General features: G+C 51.2%; 1 protein-coding gene across 1 annotated transcript in view; it reads right to left on the bottom strand.

Annotated features, from left to right (window-relative positions):
* HMGCL (3-hydroxy-3-methylglutaryl-CoA lyase) overlaps positions 1-24,866 on the bottom strand; it is a 211,548-nt gene that overhangs the window by 185,655 nt on the left and 1,027 nt on the right. The window lies entirely within an intron of this gene.

Raw genomic sequence — 24,866 nt, 5'->3', positions numbered from 1 at the left:
TCTCGAACCCCAGCGCCGGAAACAACGACATCACGCCCTCGCAAGACCTCTGCAACTCGCTCGCCTCGTTCTTTCACAGCAAAATCGCAGACATACACAACAGTTTCAGCACATAGCCAACGCACCCTACGACCGGAACAACGCCCCCCACCACCACCCTCCGCGCCTGGACCCCAGTCAACACCGAAGACACCATCCGCACGATGAACTCCATCCACTCAGGATCTCCAACCGACCCCTGCCCTCACCACATCTTCAACAAGGCCGACTCCGTCATCGCACCCCACCTGCGGGACATCATCAACGCCTCCTTCGACACCGCCACCTTCCCAGAGAGCTGGAAGCACACCGAACTCAGCGCCCTACTGAAGAAACCATCAGCGGGCCCCACCGACCTCAAAAACTACCGCCCCATCTCGCTCCTTCCTTTTCTGGCCAAAGTCATCGAGAAAACCGTCAACAGACAACTGGCCGCCTTCCTCTAGACGAACGGATCCCTCGACCACTCGCAGTCCGGCTTCCGGGCCAACCACAGCACCGAGACCGCCCTCATCGCAGCCACCGACGACATCCGACCTTTGCTCGACAACGGGGAAACAACGGCCCTCATCCTCCTGGACCTCTCCGCGGCGTTCGACACGGTCTGCCACCGCACCCTAGTGCAGCGCCTCAACAACATCGGTATCCAGGAGAAGGCACTGGAATGGATCATCTCCTTCCTCGCCGGAAGAACACAGAGAGTCCGCCTACCCCCGTTCAGATCCGAGGCCACCGAAGTCATCTGCGGCGTACCACAAGGATCATCACTCAGCCCCACCCTCTTCAACGTCTACATGAGCCCCCTCGCAGACATCGCACGCCAGCACAACCTCAACATCATCTCCTACGCCGACGACACCCAGCTGATCCTCTCCCTCACCAACGACCCCGCCACCGCCAGAACCAACCTACACGAAGGGATGAAAGACGTAGCCGAGTGGATGACGAACAGCCGCCTGAAACTGAACTCAGATAAGACGGAAGTCCTCATCCTGGGATCATCACCCTCCGCCTGTGACGACTCCTGGTGGCCCCCTGCCCTTGGCAGCGCACCCAAACCAACAAACCACGCACGCAACCTGGGCTTCGTCCTGGACTCCTCCCTCTCCATGACCAGACAAGTCAACGCCGTCTCCGCATCATGCTTCAACATCCTACGCATGCTACGTAAGATCTTCCGGTGGATCCCCACCGAAACCAGGAAGACGGTCACCCAGGCCCTCGTCACCAGCCGACTGGACTACGGCAACTCCCTCTACGCCGGAACCACAGCCAAACTCCAGAAACGACTCCAGCGCATCCAGAACGCCTCATCCTGGACATTCCCCGACACAGCCACATCTCCGTACACCTGAAAACCTGCACTGGCTCCCCGTCAGCAAGAGAATCACGTTCCGACTCCTCACCCACGCACACAAAGCTCTCCACAACCAAGGTCCAAGATACCTCAACGACCGCGTGACCTTCTACACTCCCACCCGCCAGCTTCGATCAACCAGCCACGCCCTCGCCGCCGTCCCCCGCATCCGAAGAGCCACAACAGGAGGAAGATCCTTCTCCTACCTGGCTGCCAAGACGTGGAACTCCCTCCCCATCCACCTCCGCCTGACCCAAGACCACCTCTCCTTCAGGAAGCAACTCAAGACCTGGCTGTTCGAGCAGTAGCGGACCCCCCTCCCCCAAGCGCCTTGAGACCCTCCGGGTGAGTAGCGCGCTATACAAATGCTTGATTGATTGATGGAGAAATGGACATTATACCTTGCCCCCCCTAAGGCTCATAGGGCCGCTCGGGGAAATCCCTCGGCTCCTTGGTTTTCCGAGGCGCTGAAGAAGAGCAAAAGTGCCTGTAAATGCCTTGAGCGCTTATGGAGAAAAAGCTATGACCCTCAGAGCAAAACCAATTATAAACAGGCACTTAAAGCACATTATTCGAAAGTCCGCAACGAGAAAAAAAGCTTTCTGGCTAAAAAAAATTGACTCTACTAGTAACTGTAGCAAGGAACTATTCAAGATAGTGAAAGATTTTGTCTCCCCTAATGCAATCCAGAGTCTCTTCACTCCCCCTCTAGAATGGACTGTTCGTATAGCAAAGTTTTTTTTATGACAAGATAAAGTCCATTCAGCACTCATTTGATGTATCCATCTGTACAAGTCTGGCTGATGTTCCGGACTTTATAGACCTTTTTAGGGCAGACGCTCTATTAGAGTTTCCACCTATCTCCTTGGATACTTCACTTACCATCTTGAGTGCGCTTAAATCCGGGTCGCCTACAGACCCTTGCCCTGCTAAAATAGTAGCTTCTGTCGCCGTGGTTTTAAATCCCGCTGCCAACCAAGTCATGAATCTCTCTTTAGTCACTGGCAAAGTTCCAGTAAGGTGGAAACAGGGTAAAATCCTCCCTCTTCTGAAGAAACCTTCTGCTGACCCAGATGTTGTTAGCAACTATAGGCCCATAACACTGCTTCCTTTTTTTGCTAAGGCACTAGAAAAATATGTGAACTCAGTCATTACCAACTATATAGAAGCTACAAATGCCCTCCATCCCAGTCAATCGAGTTTTAGTGCTAACTACAGTACCGAAACAGCCCTACTGGAAATTACAGAAAGCATTAAAGGCACCCTTGATAGAGGAGGAAAAGCAGTTTTAATACTGCTCGATCTCTCGGCTGCTTATGATGCCGTGCCCCACGACCGTCTCCTCCAGAGACTTAGGGAATGTGGTCTTGGGGGCACGGTTCTCAGCTGGTTTGCCTCCTTCCTGAACAATCGTCAACAATCGGTCTGGTCCCCACCGTTTTCAGCGGATATTCCCTTATTGAATGTTGGAGTGCCTCAGGGCTCAGTGTTGAGCCCGACTCTTTTTAATATCTATATGGCTCCTCTGGCTTCACTCGCCGAAAAATTTGTTGCTAAGATTATAACCTACGCAGATGATTCACAACTCCTGTTCACATACGGAAAGGATGAACCTTTTAACGAAAGCGAAATTAACCAATGTTTGTACAACATCTTTGACTGGTTTCGCCGAAACCAACTTTCTTGTGATTCTGCTAAAACCGAAATTATCTTTTTTGGACATACACCGGGTGATAAATGGAGGAATTGGTGGCCTCGGGACCAACCTTCTCCCCCCAGCCCTGTCACCACTGTGAAAAATCTTGGAGTCTTACTAGATTCTGATCTTTCTATGAAGTCGCAGGTTAAATCGGTGACTGGCACGTGCTTTCGGCTCCTAAAAATGTTGAGAAATTTTCTCTCACTTCTACCTCTAGCTCACAGGCAGACGGTAGTTCAAGTCTTGATCACCTCAAGGCTAGACTATGCTAATGTCCTGTACTTGGGCATTCTGAAATACTTAGTAAATCGCCTCCAGTTGGTGCAAAATGCGGCGGCCAGGGCTATCTTGATGGTTGGGCCTAGGACCCATCTGGCAAGTCACATAAATACTTTACACTGGTTACAAGTGAAAAACAGAATTAACTTTAAGGCGTTGGTACTAGCTTTCAAGGCCTTGCATGATAGCGGGGCACTGTATCTCAGAAAGAGAATCACTCCCTATTGTCCGGGTAGGACGCTTAGATCTTCGACCCAACATTTGTTAGCGGTGCCAACATTTCTTCTAGTAAGGAAGGGAGGACGCTCATTTCAGGTGACCGTAAGCAGACTATGGAATTCACTACCTCCCTCCCTCCCAAGTGAACCAGAACTCCTTAGTTTTAGACGCCAACTTAAGACCTGGATGTTCCATCAATAATTTTGCCGTGTAGGATTGGAAGCTTGCAGGATTTCTCTCTTCTCATGGTACTACTTTAGCACCGGGACACTCTTTTTGAGTAGCCGTGCGCTCTACAAATCCTTCATAACATAACATAACATCCATCTCCTCAGGGACCTTCTTCTACAGGACACCTGGTTAGCACTTCTCAATCTCAAGGATGCCTACCTGACGGTCCCCATCTTTTCTCCTCATTGCCAGTTTCTCCAATTCGAATGGAGTGGGCAAATCTTCGAATTTTGGACTCTCCCATTCGGCCTGTCATCAGCACCCTGGTGCTTTACAAAACTTCTCAAACCAGAGGAGGAGCATCTCTGGACATTGGGCATTAGGTTAATCATCTATTTGGATGACATCTTTCTGATGGACCAATCAAGATATCTGTAGATGGCTCACCTGAACACCACCATATCACTACTCCAGAACTTGGGGTTCATTATCAACCAACAGAAGTCAGACCTGACCCCACGGCAGAGAATTATATTTTTAGGTTTCTGCATAGACTTCAGAGCAGCAAGCCTGCCGGACAAGAAGATATCCAAGATCAAGAAAGAAACGAAGAATGTTCTCAGAAGGGACAGAATATCTTTGTGTCAACTAGCCAGGATTGTTAGCTTGTGATCGTCCTTGATATAGGCCATCTTCCTGGGACCGCTCTACTACAGAGCCCTGCTGACACTGAGGGCGGCTCACCTTTGGAGGGGACTCACGTACTCCGAGCTGGTGACGCTGATTCTAGAGGCCAGGAAGGAGATCCAGTGGTGGCTCGACCACATGGGAGCATGGAACAGTTGTGTGATTTTTGGCTCCTGCCCGGATCTGGTTGATAGAATCGAACACCAGCCGTCTGGGTTGGGGAGCCAGATGTGGATCGACCTCCATGGGAGGCAGATGGATGGAGGAGGAGCTATCCCTTCACATCAATTGCCTCGAACTCCTGGCGGGATCATTTGCTATTCGATCACTTACGAGGGACAGAGTCTCATGCTGTGTACTCCTGAGGATGAGCAACACGACAGCGGTGCAGTACACCAACCAGCTGTGTGGTACCCACTCTCTGGCGGAACTGGTCAAGGACTTCTGGGACAACTGCCTCCAGCGGCAGATTTCATTAGCTGCGGAGTATCTTCCAGGGGTACAGAACTCTGTGGCGGACTGGAACTCCAGGTACCTGAGGGACACCAGCGACTGGAAACTCAACCTAAAGGTTTTTAAGGCGCTGATGGCACTTTGGGATCCTTGCCAGGTGGACCTGTTCGCCTCCAAATGGAACACACAACTTCCCTGCTACGTCAGCTGGAGACCCATTTCGGGGACAGAAGCGGTAGATGCCTTCCTCCAGGAATAGTCGACAGAACAGGCCTATGTTTTCCCTCCCTTTCTCTTAAACCAGCGAGTGGCAGCCCAAGTCAGGCGCCAGAGAGCCTCGCTGATACTGGTCACTTAGATATGGCGATCATCAACATGGTTCCCTTCTCTCCTGGAGCTAGCCTGGGCCGCCCCTGCTGGTCTACAATCGTTCACAGAGATCCTGATGGATCCACTGGGCCAACCACAGCCCCTGGTTCTCCAGAGTCATCTTCATCTCATGGCATGGAGGATTTCTGGTGACGCTGGCAAGATGTCAGACTTATGCTGGGAGCTGAGTTCCTTATACAGAAGGCATGGGTTGCAGGGACCACCAAGCGGTATAGATCGGCTTAGAGGGATGGGTTCGTTGGTGTGTGGAGAGACACTTAGATCCCGTGGGCACCAATGTTACCAGCATGGTAAACTTTTAGGAAGAACTTTTCCAGTAGGGTCTGGCATATTGTACCATCAACTCCTTCATCATCGGCTATTTCTGAGGGACATACCCCGTTAAATAATGTCCCGTTAGGCGAACACCCCTGGGTAAGTAAACTCCTCAAGGGTATTAGGATTTCCCATCCCCCCTAGCCCTGCTACGCGGGTCTTTGGGATGCCAACTTGGCCCTATGCTTGTTGTCATCCTGGCAGGACAACCAATACCTTTCTAGGAAGAAAACATCAGCAATACTGGCAATGTTGCTCTGCCTCATCTCTTGCAAGGGAACCTCTGATCTGCGGGCATTAGACCGGTTTGTTAGAATTTCCACCACGGAGGGGGTTACTTTCAACATTTCAAGGAGAACGAAGACGAGTACCAGGTCGGTATCCTATCCGGCTTTCCCAGAGGCCCCTAAGTTGTGTGTGGTCAGGTGCCTGAAGGCCTACAAAGACATGACAATGGAGGTTCGACCTCCAGGGGTACAGCAGTTGTTGATTGCCATTAAAAAACCTTTTAAGGCCGTCTCCTCTCCGACCATTGCCAGGTGGGTGAGATGAGTTATAACAGCATCAATACCAGTGAGTTTGGGGTTCATTCAACTAGGGGTGCTATGGCTTCCAAAGGCTGTCCAGGTAGGTGGTAGACTTGAAGATATCATGAATGTGGCAGATTGGTCCTCTGATTCCACTTTCAAAAGTACCTACTTTAAACAAATCTATGACGCAGCCGCACTGGTGGTAAGTAAGCTTTAAAAATGCATAATCCTCGCCTCCTGTCCTGACATAGAATGAAACATTTCCTAGTTAGCATGGAGGAAAGTTTAAAATATATTAAGAACGCAGAGGTAGGATTATTCCGCCCTAGCATGATATCTCTATGCCACCCTCCCCAGGAGGGGGGGGGGGACCTTTTGGTTTATCTATACATTTATTCTGGAAGATCCTGTGAGTAACAGGGAAGTACTTTGGGTATATTCGATATCAGCATTGTGTAATGTATTGTGGTTCTAGAAAGACTGTTTTCAATTTGACAGACAGGCATGATGTGTAAATTAAAATATAACGGTGGTATTAGAGCACCTAATGTATCAGACTTGTAAGGTTTGTCATATCATATTTTCTCCTCCTAATAATTGCTCACTCTTGACGGGTTATGCCACTAGTGGTAGACGATAAGTTATGTGGTAGATTATTAACGTGCTTTCCATACCGCCTTAGGATCAGATTTGAATACGGAATGAAGTCCAGTGTGATTAACTTCCTTCAGTGAAGAAGAGGAAGGACTAAGGCATGATCTGGATTATATAGACTCACAGACTGTTCACGGATTTGATTACTGGTGGCCATGGTTACTCCCTGTGGTTCATGTGAGTTGTGGTACTGTTACAGTGTTTTTTACTTCATCTTTGAACGTGCTGTTAATAAAAAGTGAAGAAAGCAATGCATAATCCTCGCCTCTGCGTCCTTAATAGAATTGAAACTTTCCTTCATGCTAACTAGGACGTTTTTCAGTTTCCCTCATCTTCATTGCTTGATTTTTGCTCCTGAGAAAGTGTCACTCATAATCGTTGAATGTCACTCATAATGTAGATTTTCCTAAGTTATGACGGAAAGTCTTAATTTTTATTAAAGACACGGAGGCGAGTATTATGCTTTCCAATTCTTGCTTTATAGGTATAGCAGCCAAGATAAAGAATACAAACTACAGTTCCCAACAGGCCAAGCGCGAGACTGGCCAACAGGAAACAAACCGAGTCAACCAATGAACGGGCAGTCTACGGTATAATGAAGGGTCAGACTGCGAACAGCCCTCTTTTCTTCGGCGAGCAAGTTAAGGAGAGTTCAAAAAGAGTGGAACAATAGCAAAAACAATGCATAAAGTCAAAGTCCAGGTAAACAAATCTTGACCAAAGTCCAACAACGAGGTCCTGGCGACGTCAGCAGCAGCAGGAACAGTCGGACCAAATGGAACGCCAAGATGAGAATCATTCTGATGAGGACATCGAGGTAAATCATGAGGAAGCCGGTGGTAAGGCTAGAGTTCCTAAAGGGAGGGAAACAAATACAAGTTAGAAGTGTTGCGGTGGGATAATACTCGCCTCCGTGTCTTTAATAAAATTAAGACTTTCCGTCATAACTTATAGGGAAAATCTACATTTTATGGCAAGACCGGAGGCTCATATTATGGTTGTTCAAAGCATATTAATAACAGAAGAAACTGCAGAAATGACAGGCTTGCAATAAAAAATACGAAAAACGTTATCATTAGACCAATCTGCTGATCTCAGAATGTCCTCCAACCGGGAGCTGGCACAAAAAGCTTGGCGGTTTGGGTCAGGGGGGGATCCGGAGATTCGTGGGCTTAGGTGAACGGCGGACCACGAGGACCGCATTTCCTTATACGCCGATGATATCCTGCTGTATCTGGCATCCCCCGCGCGGTCGATAAGGCGGGAGCTACATATTTTTCATATCTTTGTTTCTCATTAGGGCTACAGTATAAATTGGTCTAAGTCCCAAATGTTCGCGTTGCGGGCTGCTCCTCCTGCCAGCCCGAGGGGCTATGAGATAACGGTCGCGAGATGCGGCTTCCGCTATCTGGGTGTATTCGTCACCCCCGATGCTGATCTCTTCCATGAACACAATTTAGTTGGGCCTCTCCAACGTCTTAAGTCTGATGCCCTTCATTGGAGATCACTCCCCCCTCACACTCCTGGGACGGGCGTCCCTGTTCAAGATGTTAGCTCTGCCGCGCTTTTTATATGCATTACAAAACGCCCCGACACGTATTCCTGAGTCCTACTTCGCCCAGATTGACGGTGTTCTCCGGGGCCTCCTATGGGAAGACAGAGCCCCACGCATCTCATTATCCAAGCTCCCGATGGGTTGGTACGATGGGGGAATAGGGTTGCCAAATTTACGACTCTACTATCAGGCCTCCCAATTAGTCGCCATTAACTGCTGGGTGTTTGGCCGATATGATGACCCCAGCTTCCGAACTGATCACTGGCTCATGGGGAAAGGTGGTTACAATAGGGCGCTGTACACGAGTCCCCGCAAACTGCAGCTAACTGGCCCCACTGCACGCACGGTGGAGACCTGGCATAAAGCTACACGACAAATGGGGTGGTCCAATCGCATGACTAAGGCGACACCACTTTGGAACCGGATAGGCTGGGTCGACTCAGTCAATGCCCCGGGTTTGATAAATGGGACACAATAGGTATTTCCACGGTTGGGGATGTGTGGGTGGCGGGGAGGATGGCTTCCTTTGGTTAACTCCAGAACAAATTCCAGCTTGCGCCCTTGGAGGCATTTCGGTACCTTCAAATTAGGCACGCCATTTCGACAGCGATACCGAGTGGAACCATTTTTCAAGACTCATCCCCCCTGGAAGATATGTTGCTACTGGACCCCATGGACCGCAAGGCCATCTCATTCACGTACAAAAAACGTATTAATAACCGCCCTGATCCTATGCAGAAGCTAAAAGGGGGGTGGGAAATGGACCTGGGCATCCTGGAGGAGGAAGATTGGCGTGACGCATTGGCCTCACCTAGGGAAGTAGCTATTCCCATGCGGCTCCGGCTGGTCCAGCTGAAGATCCTCCATAGAGTCTACTTTGACGCCAAACTCTTGCACCGGCTGGGTAGACATCCGGACACGCTCTGCCTGCGCCATTGTAATCTAGTTGGTACCTTTTTCCACATCATATGGGAATGCCCACACATACAACACTATTGGGATGCAGTCACTCGTCAAATGTCGAGAGCGTGCGATAAATCGCTACGGAAGTCCCCCCAGCTCTACCTGCTAAATATATGGCCGGAAACTGACCACTCCCTGGCAGAACAGGCATGGGCTACAATGGGCTTTGCTATCGCAAAACGCAACATTGCACAGAAGTGGGGGGGTCGATGGGGCCCCGTTGGTACAAGAATGGGCAAATATGGACGCTGCTATGATCGCTGAAAAAACGGTATACAAGGGGCGGGGCTGCCCTGGGAAGTGGGACCACCGGTGGGGCAAGTGGAACAGATACCGAGGTGGGATTTGTGTCTCCCCTGCGATAGAGCTGCAGCGCGAGCGGTTGAGGAGGTTGGACCCATTGGCGGCTGAGGTTGTGGCATCACCCACTCCAGAGTAGAAATTTACCGTACACAGCCCAAACAAGTTTATGTTGTCTCTGTCCTGACGCCCTCCCCTAGTAAAGTGCCCCGGGGGCTGTGGGCTGGGGCCGGAGGGTCTGCAGAGTTTGATAACGTGTGGGAAATGTATGGAATATAAAGCGCTGATCACAATGTGTGGGTATTAAATTCAAAGTGATGATTCATGTAATGTGCCGACATTTTGTTTTTTGATAATAAAAATTGTTTAATAAAAAAAAAAAAGTACGTTGTTCATAAACTTTGAGGCATAAACCTACACACAGTTTAGGTTGGTCAGGAAAATAAGGATAAAAAACTGAATTTAAATTAGTTTTTGTATGTTTATTAATATGAAACAACACACCAGAAGGAGTGAATTGACAAGAGGATACATCCATGGCTTTGACATTGGAAACACGTTTGATGGAAACCAGTCATAAGAGCATGGTAAGTTTAGCAGAAAGCATCTTTAAGGAAAGAGCGGTATTATCCGGCCAAACGAGAAAGAGCTTAAGAACCAGATTCACGTCCCACAGACGAGAGTATTTAGATAACGGAGGTTTGGAAAACTTAACACCCTTGAGAAGTCGACAAATAAGGGGGTGTTCACCAACTGGCTTTCCATCAATAGGCGAATGGTTGAGAGAAATAGCCGATTGGTAGAGGTTGACAGTCCTGTAAGACTTACCTGAGCTGGCCTCAGAAGCTAAGAAGTTGACATCGCAAGTTAAAGACGCTGAAAAGGGTTCGACAATTTTCCCAGACACCAGCTTGCCCATAAAGACCAAGCTGACTTGTAAGCTTTAGTCGTTCCTGGGGCCCAGGCCCTACTGATGAAGAGAGAAGCCTCTTGCGAAAAGCCGTCGACAGATGGGAAAGACCTATGATCATCCAGGCGGACAGAGTCAGAGAGTTGTCTAGAATTCGAGGATGAGGAAGACCCGAGGGGTTCAAGAGAAGATCGTTGAATGAGGGAAGGAGTACCGGGAAATCCATCGCCATTTCCACAAGAGATGGGAACCAGACCTGGGATTGCCAGAAAGGGGCTACTAGAATCAAGGACGCTCGTTGCAGAGCTGCATGAGCTAGCACCCTGCTGATCATGAGAAAAGGAGGAAAGGCATAATGGAGGTGAGAAGCCCAGTCCTGGAGAAAAGCGTCTGTCCCGAGAGCCGAAGGATTCGGCCGCCAACTGAGGAAGTTGAGAATTGAGACGAGAGATCGATATGTAAAGGGCCCCACTTTTGATAAAGAGAGTGAAAGACGGATGGAAGAAGCTTCCAATCGCTGGAATCGCGAAGGTAGCGAGAGTGCCAGTCCGCTATGGAATTGAGTTTGCCCGGAAGGTACTCCGCCTTGACCGAGATCTTGTTGAGGAGACAGAACTCCCAAAGACATTTTGCTAACTCCGCGAGGGGTTTGGACCTGGTGCCACCGAGATGGTTGATGTAGCGCACCGCAGAAACATTGTCCATACGGAGAAGGATAGAGCAACGCACCCTGTTTTTGGCGAGGCTTCTGATGGCAAACAATTTATGTGCAATCTCGACTCCTCTGGAGACCATGTACCTCCAGTCGCTACACCGGGCGCCCCAACCTGTCAAGCTTGCATCGGACTCTAACACAAGATCTGGGACTGAGGCGAAAATTGTTCTGCCGTTCCAGGCGTCTAAATGGTCTATCCACCATTGTAGTTCTGAACGGGAGTCTTGGTCTAACAAAATGAAGTTGGAGTAAGCCAGGCCTCGACACAGATGACGAATCTTTAAGCGCTGAAGAGCCCGATAGTGGAGAGGGCCGGGAAAGATAGCCTGGATAGAGGCAGATAACAGGCCTACAACCCCTGCAAGAGATCTGAGAGAAAGTACGTTGTGTCTGAGAACTTGGGAAATTTCCGACTTGATGGTGGCAACCTTTGCTTGGGGAAGGTGAAGGGAAGCGGTGGAGGAATCCACTAGAAAACCTAGGAAGTCGATGTTTTGGGAAGGAACCAGCATAGACTTCTCAGGGTTTAGGAGAAAACCCAATTTGGAAAGAAGAGACCGAGTAATCCTTAAGTGAGACAGAAGAGTTATTTTGTCCTGATGCATTAAAAGGAGGTCGTCGAGATAAATGATCAAACGAATCCCTAGGGATCTCAAGTAAGTCACCACGGGTTTCATGATCTTGGTGAAACACCATGGGGCTGCAGACAGGCCGAATGGGAGAGAGCAAAAGTGGTATGAGACTCCCAACCATTGAAATTGAAGAAATTTCCTGTGAGAATGGTGGATAGGAACCGTGAGATAGGCGTCCTGAAGGTCTATTCTGACCATTCAGTCGTTCAATCAAAGAGAATAGCGGAGATGGATGATGATCTCCATTTTGAAGTGGCGATAGACCACAAACTGATTGAACCATTTGAGATTTATGACCGGACGCATCTTCTTGTTTTTCTTTTGAACTAGAAAGATGGAGCTTAAAAAACCCAAAGGGTCTAAAGGTGCCACCTGAATGGCGCGTTTTTGGAGTAAAGACTGAACCTCTGAAGAGATGTGAGCGGTCATTTCGCTTGTGAAGGCGAGAGGATGGGGGAAAACTGTCTGGAAAGGAGGAGCGTAGAACTCTATAAGATAGCCTTGGACGGAATTAAGGACCCAAGGATCTTGAGTCAGAGACTGCCATTTTGCAAGAAAGAACTTTAGACGACCCCCCACTGGAGGAATTGAAAGGCTTACCTTGTTGGAAGTTGTTTCTGAAGTTTTTCTGGCCACGGCCACGGAAACCTCTGCCCCTTTGGGGATAGAACTGAGGCTTGAACTGCTGGTAGGTGGTGTTGGAATTGAAGGAACCCCTAGAGCCTTGATTGTGGGAGGAACGGCCGGCAAAGCGACCCCTGCCTCTGCCGGCCCTTCCAAAAACACGTGGAGAGAAAACCTTTTTTTATCGACTGCTGGGCCTTGTCAATGGATGCAAATGTCGAAACAAATTTACTTGGGTCCTTTACAAGAGAATCTCCAAAAAGGAGACCATCAGCTTTGACACCGGGGTCCAAAGAGGCCAAATTAGCTAATTTGATCAAGAGGCCTTTCCGGCATTCATGGGTGATGGCCGAATTGGCGTTGCCCAAAAGACAAAAGGACCGCTGTACCCAAAGAGAAACTTCCTGCGGGTCAAGTTCAGTGCCGTCCAAACGGGCGGACTCAGCCAGATGAAAAATATGGGCCAGAGGACCAATCACATCCAAGAGTTTGTCTTGGCAAGTAGACCAAGCCTTGTCCACACCCTTGCGTGGATCTTTTCCAAACTTGGAAAAGAAGGTCAGTAGAGGCTGGTCAATGGTAGGGGTAGAGGAAACATTAGAAGGAAGAGAAGGTTTGGGACACTCAGATTTTAATTTCGAACGAACAGATTTATCCAGAGGTAGACGCATCCTGGCAGAAATATATTCGCCAACATGGGAAAGAGGAAACCATTCGGTGGAATACGGATGGCGGATAGTAGAGGGGTCAAACATAGGGGTACCATCTGCATCCAGAATAGGTTCAAATGAAAAAGGGTCAGACCTTCATTTTTAAGGAGGACAAGGTTCATTGGCATCCAAAACATCAAAAGCATCATCAGCGTCACCCAAATCGTCGCCCGTGTCCAAAATATGAGAAATTACCAATTTCTCAGGTACCTCAGCATGTTTAGATTTTTCTTTACATTTGGTAAAAGACATAGATAACCACTCCTTAACAGGAGGCCTGGGAGGCACAGAGTCCTCAACCTTGCGAGAGGAAACCTCTTCCAAACCATGTGACGCAGAAACAGTCATATTTTTTAAGCTGGACGGTACAAGTTTTCTTTTTCTGCTATTCCCCGCAGATTGGGCCAAAGTTTTGGACATTAGTGACAGGAGAGAGTTTTCCATAGTTTTGGAAAAACGCTTCATAGAAGCCTCCACTGCATGCTCCACAGAATCATTGATAAAATAATTCAAATCTTTTTTGAATGCCTCCCCTTACTCATTATTAAAATCGGAGCTTTGAGAGCTATTAAGCTCCATGGATAAAGCAGTAAGAAAAAAACAGGCATTAAGGGGTTAAAAGTGAAAAAGGAAAAGGCCCTGCCCAGTGGGCGTGTGAAAAGAACCGGAATAACCTGACCGGCAAAACAAAACCCCTCCCAGGGGCGGGAACCACAAAGCTAACGCTGAGGGGAGAGACCAGAAGCGAACCAGCAAGCTGAAACCACACAACGCAATGGAGAGCAGGAAATGGCCGCCACGCGTCGAAAGACACCGCTGACGCGCGCAAATAGAATTGAAACTTTCCTTCGTGCTAACTAGGAAATTTCTCATTCTACAGCAGGAGCGGAGGCGAGGATTATGCATGTTCAAAGCCTACTTACCACCAATGCGGCCGCCTCATGGATTGGTTTAAAGTAGAACTTGCTAAAAGTTGAATCTGAAGACCAATCCGCCGCATTCATAATGTCCTTCAATCTACCTCCTACCTGAATGGCCTTGGAAGCCATTGCTCCCCTGGTAGAGTGTGCGCCAAATTCACTAGTGTCAATACCAGCCTCAGTCATAATCCACCTGACCCATCTTGCAATGGTCGGGGAAGACACCGCCTTGAACGTTTTCTTAATGGCAGTCAGAAGTTGCCGTTCACCCGGAGGCCGTACCTCCAATGTCATATCCTCATAGGCCTTCAGGCACCTAACCACACACAACTTCGGGGAATCTGGAAAAGCAGGATAAGTTACTGACCTTGTACTCGTCTTGGTTCTCCTCGATATGTTGAAAGTAACCCCTTCCGGGGTAAAAATCCGTGGTGTGAGAGCCAGAGCTCGGACATCTAATGCCCTTTGGCACGAAATAAGGCATAACAACATTGCCAGTTTCGCTGAGATTTCCTTTCTAGATAGATACTGATTGTCTTGCCAGGACATCAGCAAACGCAGGACCAGATTGACATCCCAGAGGCCTGCATAACGAGGCTCAGGGGGGCGAGAAATCCTAATGCCCTTCAGGAGCTTACACACCCAGGGGTGTTCCCCCACAGGATTGTTATCAATGGGAACATGGCCTGCCGAAATGGCGGATCTAAAGGAGTTAATGGTGCAATAAGCGAGCCCTTCCCTAAAAAGTTCAGTTAAGAAGTTGATGACATCCGAAACGCTGGAGCCCACGGGATCCAGGTGCTTCTCCATACACCAACGTACCCATCGCCTCCAAGCTGATCTGTACCTCTTGATGGTCCCCGGGGCCCATGCTTGCTGGATGAGGAATTCAGTCTCTCGCGAAAGAGCTCCGTCCGACCATCGTCGCCTGAAGTCCTCCACGCCATAAGATGAAGATGGTCCTGAAGTACCAGGGGATGAGGATTGCCCAGGGGGTCCAACAAGACCTCGTCGAAGAACGGTAGACGTATCGGAAGGTCCCAGCTCAGCTCTAGTAGAGAAGGGAACCACGCTTGAATGCGCCAAATCGGGGTTATCAGGATCAAGGATGCCCTCTGCCGCCGTACCTTAGCCGCCACTCTCTGAATGAACAAGAATGGTGGAAAGGCATAAGCCTGTATCGATGACCAGTCCTGGAGAAAAGCGTCCACCGCCTCCGCCCCGGGATCCGGTTTCCAGCTGAAGTATCTGGGAAGCTGGGCATTCCATCTGGAAGCGAAGAGATCCACCTGGCAGGGACCCCAGGAGGCCATCAGTGATTTGAAGAATGCCGCATCCAGTCTCCAATCGCTGGCATCCCGGAAGTGCCTGGAGTTCCAGTCCGCCACCGAGTTCTGAGTTCCCGGGAGGTACTCGGCCGTCACCGAAATCTGGCGCTGAAGGCAGTAATGCCAGAAGTCTTTGGCTAGCTCCACCAGAACCCTGGACCGCGTGCCACCCAAGCGGTTGATGTATTGCACCGCCGTTGTGTTGTCCATCCGGAGGAGCACACAATAAGATACCTTGTCCTTCGTGAAGGACCGAAGAGCAAAGGACCCCGCCAGGAGTTCCGGACAGTTGATATGAAGGGAAAGCTCCTCCTCCGTCCACCTGCCCCCTACGGAGGTCGAGCCGCATCGGGCTCCCCATCCGAGGCGACTGGCGTCCGACTCTATCACCATATCCGGCTGCGACCCAAAGATCGCTCTGCCATTCCACGCCTCCATGTGGTCTATCCACCACTGGAGTTCCTCTCTGGATTCCTGATTCAGATAGATCAACTGGGAGTAGGTAAGGCCCCTCCGTAGATGGGACGCCTTCAGTCTCTGTAGTGCACGGCAGTGCAGGGGCCCCGGAAAGATGGCCTGAATCGAGGAAGATAACAGGCCAACAATCCTGGCCAGTTGCCGCAAGGAGATCCTGTCCCTCCGGAGGACCTTCTTCAACTCTTTCTTGATCTTCCCAATCTTCTGCTCCGGGAGATGTAGGGTCGCCGTCCTGGAATCTATTCTGAACCCCAGAAAGGTCATGCTCTGCCGCGGAACTAAGTCCGACTTTTCCCGGTTGATGGTAAACCCCAAGCTCTGAAGGAGAGAGATTACAATCTGTAAGTGGGATAGTAGATGCGACCTGGACTGATCCATTATCAGGATGTCATCCAAATAAATGATCAAACGAATGCCCAGAGTCCGGAGATGCTCCATCACCGGCTTGAGGAGCTTCGTAAAGCACCACGGAGCCGAAGACAGGTCAAAGGGAAGAGTCAGAAACTCGAAAACGCATACCTTCCACTGAAACTGGAGGAACCTGCGCTGTGGGGGAAAAATGGGGACCGAGAGGTAGGCGTCCTTGAGGTCCAGACGCACCAGACAATCGTCCTGCAACAAAAGGTCTCTGAGAAGATGTATCCCCTCCATTTTGAAGTGGCGATATACTAGCCACTCGTTGAAGTCCCTGAGATTGAGGACAGGTCGGTAACCCTTGTCCTTTTTTTCTACCAGGAAGATGTTGCTCAAGAACCCCGTGGGATGGAGTTCTGAAGGGCCGATCGCCCCTTTGGACAAAAGCTCTTGAACCTCTTGGTCTATAAGAGACTCGTCCTATGAAGAAAACACCATAGGACGGGGCCTGACACCTTGAACTGGCGTTCCGTAGAACTCTATGTGAAATCCTCTGACCGTTTCCAGTACCCAAGGGTCGGAAGTAATCTCTGCCCACTTGTGATAGAACAGGGCGATTCTCCCCAACCCAACCGAACCAGGGCTAACAAAGCCACGCTTACCGTTGTATCCACCGGCGTTGTTGTGGGCGCCTCCCCAGCCTCGGCTGTTCTTTCCTCTGCTGCCCCGGGAGGGGTAGAAGGTCCCTTGGCGACCGTCCTGCCATCCATTGTTGCGTTTGGCTTGGGCTCTATTAGGGCCTTGATTCGATTGTCGGCCGGAGGAGCGACCCCTGCCTCTTCCGGCCCCACCGAAAACCTTCCACGGAAAAATCTTCCTCATAGAGGCCTGCGCTTTGTAAAGGGCCGAAAAAGTAGCCACAAACCTCCCTAACTCCTTGACGAATGGATCGCCAAATAGGGAACCCTGGGCTATCGGACCTGCTTCCGAGGAAGAGAGCTCCCCCAGCTTGGGGTCAATCTTCAGCAACAGAGAACAGCGGCGCTCGGCCGAGAGGGCGCAATTCGCATTGCCCAGGAGGCACATAGCGTGCTGCGCCCAACCCGCCACCTCTTCTGCAGGCAGAGGTACCCCAGAATCTCGGGACCTCTCCGCTAACTCTATAGCCGTAGTCAGCGGTCCCACTACATCTAAGAGCTTGTCTTGGCAAGCCCGCCATGATCTATCTATCTATCCCTTTCTTGGGATCCTTCATATACTTAGAAAACATTTACACAATCTGGGGTCAATCTCGGGGGTCCGAGTGACTCCGTTGGGGAGAGACGGTCTGGGACATTCGGACCGGAGTCGGGCCCTAACCTCCTTATTGAGCGGTTGCCGAATCTTGTCAGCCACGTAATCGGCTACCTTTTTGTCCGGGACCCATTCCGTGGACCGGGCCTGTAGATGCATAGGGTATTAAACATATCAGTCGAGGGACCCTCCCCTTCTCCTACAGACGAGGCAGAAGACTGAGGGCGCCAAGACCTGTCGTGCTCCTGGTACCCATCCGAGGAATCCCCATCATCCCCGCATTCCACCTCCCCCAATTCGAGAAACCCCTCCTCAGGGTCGTAATCCGTGGCGCCATCGTCGCCGGTTTCCATGGGTAAGACCTCCTCCCGGTAGGGTGCATCACGAAGCGTGCGCGCACTCTTCTGAAAGACTTCCGCCAGACGACTGAAGCCCTCAAGGTTCCCCGCGTCACGCTTGTGGGCCTTGCGCGGGTGAGTAGTAGTCACACCGCTAGGCCCGGCTCCCCCGTCCCCCAGTATTCCTGTGTCCTTGAACACATGGGCGGACAAACGGTCAACACTTTCCTGAAAAGGGGCAAGCGCCTGGGCGATGGCCGAAGAGAGGAGCCTGTCCATCTCTGCAGGTCTGCGCGCCTGGGAGAGCCAGTCCTCCTCAGAGGACAAAGATGGGGTATAATCATGCTCTCTCTGAGCATTCATCTCAATAAGAGGTGAGGACACCAGACAAAATGCCCCAAATTAGTTAAGGGGGGCCCTTCCCCCTCGCCGGTGTCCAGGAGCTGACACCCCCCGGTGAGGACTACAACGCGTAGGAGACAGCACTTAAATGCTTACAAAAAGGGCTAAGCCCGTCAGTCCTACTGCTAAAGCGGTGTCAGGCGAGGGGGCAAGGATCCGGGTATGAGCGATCGCTCCAAAAACTCCGAGGCCGATGCCTCACAAACGGCGCTAACACCGGCGCCGAGAACGGAGCGTTTCGCTAAAGGTGCGAAACAGCGCCACCTAGTGGACCCGCTCCGTATCGAAAAAGAACGCGCTCGGGCCGAAGCCTACCGCGCAACTGACAGCAGAAGAATCACCAGCTGTAAAAATAACTACAACAAGTCAGAATCATGATTTTGTAGGTGTATCTGGGCCAAGGTTTAAGTTTTAAGTTAATTAGGATGAAATATCCAAATCAATGCAGATAGATCCGATGATATTAATCATATATTCGTGCTTTATTCGTCAGGTAGGAAAGGAAAAGAGATGGCACAGCCAACACGTGTTTCGCCCCCTAACCGGCCATCAGGCCTAGGGCTTCCTCAGGGCGGGTAATCACGTAATGGGGTATCTATGAAAGGAATGGGTTTGTTAACCCAAGATTCTCCGGTCTCGGCGAATGCCAGATTCGGTGAGTTTCTGCGGCTCAGGTCGTAATTGCCGCAGAAACTCACCGAATCTGGCATTAGCCGAGACCGGAGATACGAATATATGATTAATATCATCGGATCTATCTGCATTGATTTGGATATTTCATCCTAATTAACTTAAAACTTAAACCTTGGCCCAGATACACCTACAAAATCCTACTTAATATTAGGGGGATAGGGGCCTCTCCCCGTTTTTGGGCCAGAACCAGTACAAGAAGGATACATGCTTATTACATGACTAGTAAGAGATGATGATCTTTTTCCCCTCACCCACAAGCAACAACAAGTCAGAATCAATTAATGCTATGATTACTTACCGGTAATCCCCATTACTCTTAGTCCTACTCGTCCTCGACCCAGTCATCACTAATGAGGTATTCCACAAGACAGGAAACAAAACAGGAAACGCTTTTTAGGCTCCACCCACCCTCCCATCAGGGGCTATAAGAACCTAGCCAACCAAAAGCACATCCTGACATACCAAGCAACAAAGGCCTGAACAGGGAGGGTGGGCGGGAAGTATGACTGGGTCGAGGACGAGTAGGACTAAGAGTAATGGGGATTACCGGTAAGTAATCATAGCATTACCTCTACGTCCCTCGTCCTCGACCTAGTCATCACTAATGAGGCATACCAAAGCACCCCCAGCAACAGGCCTTTGGCAAACCACACAGAAAACAGAGACCGAACACAAAGAGGCGTGCAGCAAAAAAACATTTTAATGAAAAACACAGAATCAGGGAGGCGGAACAACCTCCACAGCACGCAACACACCACTACCAAAATTGGTCCGGTCAGACAAAGCACAATTCAAGCGATAGTGCCTCACAAAAGTAGACTCAGAGGCCCACGTACCAGCCCGACAGATTTCATCAAAGGAAACCCCATGAAAAGGAGCCCAGGAAGCAGAAACACCCCTAGTGGAACGGGCCTGAACACCAGAAGGGCAAGGCAAACCAGATCCCTGATAAGCCAAAGAAATAACAGACTTGATCCAGCGACCAAGAGTAAGCCGAGACGCAGCCTTACCCCGACCAGCCAAACCAAAAGTCACAAAAAGGGAGTCCGAAGAACGGAACCCCGCAGACCGTGCAACATAAAGGGATAAAGCACGCCGCACATCCAAAGAGTGAAGTTAACAACTCAGCAGGTGAAGAAGGAGAAGGACAGAAAGAAGGAAGAATCAACTCCTGAGAGCAATGAAATCGAGAACGAATCTTGGGAACAAAACCAGGATCCAAAGAAAGGACCACTGCGTCATCCAAGAAACGCAAAAAGGGAGGAGAACAACGTAAAGCAGTGAGTTCACCCAACCGCCTGGCAGAAGTCACAGCAACCAAAAATGCCACCTTAAAAGAGAGGAACTTAAGGTCCACCGACTCCAAGGGCTCAAAAGGAGCAGACTGCAGAGCACCCAAGACCAAAGAGAGATCCCAAGGAGGAACCGGAGAGCGCGAAGAAGGAGAGGACAGAGAGAAACTCCGGAACAAACGGGAAACCAACAAACCATCCGCAGAAGGAAGAGAAGCAGGATCCCGGAAAGCCCGAAGAGCAGCCCACTGCCCCCTCAGAGTAGATAAAGCGTAATTCTTCCGAAACCCATCCAAGAAAAACTGGAGAATGCAAGCGATAGGACAGGAGAGAGACCAAGCCCCGCACACCAGGAGGAGAAAGAAGCCCAATGCTTAGAGTAGGAGGACAAAGTGGAACCCCTACGGGACCCCTGCATCACAGTGATGAGGTGATCAGGCAAACCCCGGACCCCAAGCGACAACCGTTCAACCTCCAAACCGCCAAGGTGAGAGGGACCAGGAGAGAAGGGGAGGGGGACCTCAGGGGAGACGGATAACGGGGCAGAATCCAAGGAGGGCCCACCGCCAGGCTCAACAACAACGGGAACCAGGACCTCCGCGGCCAGTGAGGTAAGACCGCCACCACCTGGGCACCCAACCTCTGGACCTTCAGCAAGAAGGCAGGAATCAGGGGGAAGGGGGGGGGGGGGGGGGGAAGGCGTACAGCAACCAAGGGGGCCACCGAAGAGACAACGCCTCCACCCCCCAAGCACCCAACTCCGGGTCCCGAGAACAAAACAGGGGGAGTTGTGCATCCGCCCGGGAGGCAAACAAGTCCAGCAGGGGAGCCCCGAACCTCCGACAGATCAACCGGAACACCCTGGGGGAGAGGGAAGATGGAAACTTGCGACTCAAGGCGTCCACCACCACATTGTCCACCCCCCGGATATGCTGAGCAGAGAGAGCCAGAAGATGACACTCCGCCCAACCTGCAATCGCACAGGCCACCAAATTCAAGGAAGGGCTGCGAGTACTGCCCTGGTGGTTGATGTAAGCCACAGTCACGGTGTTGTCCGACCTCACCAGGACATTGCACCCCAGCAGACGGGGGCGGAAGAAACGAAGAGCCCTGGCCACAGCAGACAGTTCCCTCCAATTGGACGAGCGACGGGACTCCATCCGGAGCCAGCGAGCCTGAACAGACCACTGCCCCAGCGTGGCCCCCCAACCGGCCGCACTGGCATCCGTCGCCAACACCAAAGGAGGCGGCAGGTGAATCCACATCCCCTTCGAGAGATTCGCGGAATCCAGCCACCACTGGAGATCCGACACCACCCCCAAGGACACAGGTACGGACAGAGCATAGTCCTGAACCGGAAACGGCACCCAACGCTGAACATGCCACAGCAGAGGCCGAAGATGAACCCTGGCCCACGGCACCGTGAAGACAGTAGCGGCCATATGACCCTGAACCTCGAGCCACCGAAGAAGGGGGGCCGCAGCCTGAGACAACAGGTTTTGCAACAGGGACTGAAGACGCCGAATCCGGGAATCCGGCAGGAACACCTTGCCCAGGACGGAGTCAAAGATGGCCCCAATGAAAGTCCGGCGAGTCGCAGGAAGAAGCTGGCACTTTGGAAAGTTCACCAGAAAACCATGACGCTCTAGCGTAAGGATGGTCAATGAAAGGTGCTGATCCATGACCTCCGGGGAAGGAGCCTGGAGCAGCCAATCGTCCAGGTAGGGGAACACAGACACCCCCCGGAGGTGAAGAAGGGCCACCAATGGAGCAACCACCTTGGTGAACACCCGAGGAGCGGACCGGAGACTAAACGGAAGGACACAGAACTGCCAATGATGACCCTCCAGGCAGAAACGCAGGTACATCTGATCATCCCGGGCCACCGGCACATGAAGGTAGGCGTCCTGGAGATCCAGAGTAGTAAACACCCAACCCGCTTGAATCAGGGGAACCACTCGCTGCAAAGTCTCCATCTTGAACGGGATCTTCTTCACAAATAGGTTCAGACTCCGGAGATTGATGACAATCCGAAACCCTCCTGTGACTTTCGGAACCAGGAAAACAACCGAATAGGTCCCCAGACCCCACTCCAATCTTGGAACGGGAACAATAGCGTTCTTCAAAAACAGGGCCCGAACACCGTCCCGTAAGGACTGACGACGGGAACGGCACAAGGGAGTCGGAGTCCGCACCACACCCGAAGGAGGAGGACGGGACAGGAACTCGATCAGATACCCCCGGTCCAGGACATCCAGTACCCACAGATCCGAGGTCGACAGACGCCAAGCTGGAAGGAACAGCCTCAATCTCCCACCAACCACGGGCGCCACACCAGCGGGACCCAGGACCGGAGAGGCATAGTCAGGAACGCTGCGGCCTAGGTCCTGCCTCACGAGGAGTCTTCTTCTGAAACTTCCGAGGGAAACCACGTCCAGAACCCCTGGAACCTTTAAAGGAAGACTGCTGAAACCTGGAAGGCTGGCGAAAGTCTTGGCCTGAGAAGAAGAAAAATCCTTACGGGAAGGCTGCCTCCGGAAGGAAAAAGAATGCTTGCGCTCCTTGAACACTTTATGCAGTCTATCTTCAAGAGCGTCCCCAAAGAGACGAGGGCCGGTGAAGGGCAAACGCAAGGCCATGGACCTCTGGGCGGCATCAGTATTCCAACCCTTCAACAGCAGATTCCTACGGGCAGCGATAGAGGAACCACAAGACAGAGCAGAAGCACGCACAGAATTAAAAGCAATATCCGAAAGGAATTCAGCCTGACGCTCCATAGATTGCAGCAAATCAGGACAGCAGCCACCCTCCTGCATAGTTGAAAACAAAGTCTTAAAGTCAGTCAGGAGTGATTGAGCCACATAAGCACCGTAGATACCAGAACGTATGGCAAGGTGAGAACCAGCATAGGATTTACGCAAAGCAGAGTCAATCTTCTTATCCACCCCATCGCGAAGAATGTTATCATCAGCCATGGAAGGACGGCCAACCAAACTAGCAACAATGGAGTCCACCTGCACAGACTCAGGAAAAGATTCCTCCATGCCCTGCAACGGGTAAAGCTTTGACATGAAGCGCAGCAACATAATATGATCAGGGTCCTTCCACTCATTCAAGAGCACATCCATCACAAACGGATGAATAGGAAGTGAAGTCGCAACAGGCTTCCGAAACTGCGGCAGAACAGCATCCGACGAAGTACTGGCCACAGCGTCATCCGGAAACCCCATGTTCTCACGAACATGAGAAAGCAGGTCCGGCAACAGCTCCCTGGAGACATACTTCCCCTTAAGATCCACTGCACTCAAAGAAGCATCATCAGAAGACCCAGAAGATGAAATGTCAGAATAAAGGGCCACACCCCCACCAGAACGACCGGCAGCTGAGTGTTTGGAGGATTTAATGTCAGACAAAGTCTTCAGAATCAGAAGCTTCAACCGGTCCTCATCCAACCTGGGACGCTTCACCGCAGGCGCAGGATCCCCACTATCCGGAGGAGAAGAAGAAGAGGAGGACACAGGAGACACATGCCTCCGCTTTCTATGATGTTTCCCCATTAGAAACAGCAGCAAACCAGGAGCAGTAATCTAAGGCAAGACCAACACGGCAGTATAGAAGTTGAGAAAGGACCAACCCCTTCCTTTTGAAGAAAAACGAACCAAGACAAACCCCGCCCCCCCAGCACCCAGCAGAACCGAAAGAGAGGCAAAGGGGGCGTGGCTAGTACAGGAGAATAGAAAACAACGCTGTGTCCGGCCGCCGAAGGCAGAACAGGCCAGCAACTCAACCGGAGCCCACCCGGCGCCACGAACACCGCCAAAGAAAAGGGAACCCGGACCCAGGAACAGCGAGCGCCCGGACCCCAACCCGGGCGCTCCAACTAAAAACAAGCCTGGAAGAACACCGAGCGCCCGGACCCCATCCCAGGCGCTCAATACGAAAGGCGGGTCCAGAAAGCACAAGCGTCCAGACCCCATCCCGGGCGCTCGTAACAGAAGGCGTGCGCAAGACCGAACGAGCGCTCGGACCCCATCCCGGGCGCTGGCAACCAAAAGCGGGCCAAAGAGAACACGAGCGCCCGGAGCCAACCCGGGCGCCCAACAGAAGCCGGCTCAGGAAATACACGAGCGCCCGGACCCCATCCCGGGCGCTCGAAACAGAAGGCGGGCCCAAGGCGCTCAACAAAGGACCCGCCCTGGACAACAAACCTGGAGTCAAATCCGGAGCAGCAGGAGCAGGAACCAGAGGAAGCCGACACAGCCCAGCAGGATCAGCAACCAGGAACCTGAAGAGTCCAGGAAGCCCAGCAGCCTGACTCAAGAAGTCCCACGGAGGTCCAGCAGCGCCCCCAAAGCCCAGCAGAGGAGGAGACCACAGGACAACAGCAACATGAAGCAGGTAAGTGCCCGGCACCCACCCCAGCGTCCCCGTCAGGTCCACCGACAGGAAACAAAACAGGATGTGCTTTTGGTTGGCTAGGTTCTTATAGCCCATGACGGGAGGGTGGGTGGAGCCTAAAAAGCGTTTCCTGTTTTGTTTCCTGTCTTGTGGAATACCTCATTAGTGA

The sequence above is a fragment of the Triturus cristatus genome, chromosome 3_2 (genome assembly GCF_964204655.1).
Source record: "Triturus cristatus chromosome 3_2, aTriCri1.1, whole genome shotgun sequence".
Classification (NCBI taxonomy): Eukaryota; Metazoa; Chordata; class Amphibia; order Caudata; family Salamandridae; genus Triturus; species Triturus cristatus.
The sequence above is the reverse complement of the archived record's forward strand: the minus strand, read 5'-3'. Positions and strand labels throughout refer to the sequence as shown.